Genomic DNA, 2,034 nt, shown 5'->3' with positions numbered 1-2,034 from the left:
AGTCTCCAGGAAGAAATGATATTACCAAATATGATTGAACCAGAGAGGAAAAGCATTTGAGTGGCTGGAAATGCATATGTGAAGGCTTAAGGGCAAAGCAGGTATGCCCAGCACTTTGGGAGGAATTGCAACGGAATGAATGAGAGGAGTGGGGGAAAGCAGAGTCTTGCACGCTGCACTGAGGAATTTGGATCTTTCATCCTAGTAGTAGTGTGGAGGCTCTGAAGTATTTTAAATAGGGATGGACATTATTACATTTATATTCTATTACTGATATTTAAAAAATATTTTATTTTTTCTTATTGCAGAAGTAAAGCATGTTGACAGTAAAAATTTTAAATGGACATCATCTAAAAGAAAAAAAAACCCAAAATAAAAACTGTAAGGGCTCATTATGAGATGACTAATGAAAAGTTAGAGCGAGAGACCTGGAGAATGTATCTTAGTGTCCTCAGGCAGCTTGACTCCTTCTACGCACAGCTGCTGGCTACTCCTCTCAGCAGCTGCTACCCAAACAAGTTGCTTCCATTGATTTTCTCCTCCCTAGATGGTAAACTGCAGTGGGAAATAAAGTTTGGAAGAGATCAATGTAATTGGTGTAATAGGCTGAAAGCTAAATGCTGTTTTGCTTACTTAGCTGTACATTTACGTTGGTTGGTGTTCGACATACTGGGGGTCCGTGTTCAAGGTCAGGGACCTGAGGTGCTATATTTAAACTCTCCACCCTAGAATCTCAACATTCCACCTCAATTAGCTGGTTTCTAGGTCTCAAACTTTTAAGGGTAGCCCATAAGCCTGAAGCAGGAAGGATTTCCAGAGCCCTAGTTCAATAGTCTTCAGCATCAACTCACCCATCCTGCCTCTGAGATTCTCTGATGGTCTGATTTCTGGTGACTGGGCAACTAGCTGCCTTGCTTGTAAGACCAATGTAGAGCATCAATTCATTCATTCATTCATTCATTCACTCATTCCACAAACATTTATTGAGGGCTTCCTATGTGCCACCTACATTTAGATCTGCCCCTCCTCCCATTGCATCTAATTTCAGATTCTCACCTCTCCTAATAAACTCCTCTAAACTCAGTATTGTGGTGAAATAGGAAGCATGAAGTATTTTAGTAGGAAAGAGCCCAGAGACTGTGTGAGAGTGTTGGTGGGAAGGAGATGTGGAGGGCAAGAGTCATGCCCACTGTAGTCAGAACCAGAGACATAGATAGCACCAAGAGGTGTATAAACGGGCCAAACTCTTATACCTTTTAAGTCCAGCTCTTAAAGGGATGTCTCTTCTCTAAACTCAATCCATTCTATAAACACTTATTAGGCTGAGTGTGAGTACCATGAGAGTGGAGGCACAAGGTCTTGGTTTCTGCGCTTACAGTGCTCAAATTATCTAGGAGGCAAGATAAGATATGGTCACAAATATTTATTGTACAAACTGGAAATGACAAGGGTGTAAGAAATTCTAACAAACTGCGTAGACATTGCTTTCCAGTCATAGAGATTACTTGCAGTCAGGTTGGGTGAATCTGGGAAAGCTTTTGGAGAGAAGGTGGCAGTTGAGATGGCCCCTTTCACCTTGTTAATAGATCTGCAACATAACCAGCACCATTTTAGACAAGCCCAAGTACAAAATGGCACCATCCACCTCCTCCCCTCCCCTCCCCCATTCTCTTTTACAAGAAGCCTCGTGGTTTCAGAGAAGATGAAACTTTTGGCATTTCTGCATGTGCAGAACTCTCCATTCCCATGACCTAACTCAATCCCCACCCCGGAATTACATCACCCTGAAACTTTCGGCATTTCTGCATGTGCAGAACTCTCCATTCCCATGACCTAACTCAATCCCCACCCTGGAATTACATCACCCAGCTCTTAGCGCCAACATACCAATATAAGCTCCCACTGCCCTGTGTTAGCAGCTGTCCCCCATTTTCAGGGCAGCCCCAGGCTGTCCTCCATTTTGAGTACAGCTTGGCAGATTTCTTTCTTTAATAAAGCTTGAACGGTACCCAGCATCTCAGCTCACTTTCTTTC

Source organism: Galeopterus variegatus, unplaced genomic scaffold (assembly GCF_000696425.1).
Source record: "Galeopterus variegatus unplaced genomic scaffold, G_variegatus-3.0.2 Scaffold15981, whole genome shotgun sequence".
Taxonomy (NCBI): Eukaryota; Metazoa; Chordata; class Mammalia; order Dermoptera; family Cynocephalidae; genus Galeopterus; species Galeopterus variegatus.
This window is presented reverse-complemented; position numbering follows the sequence as displayed.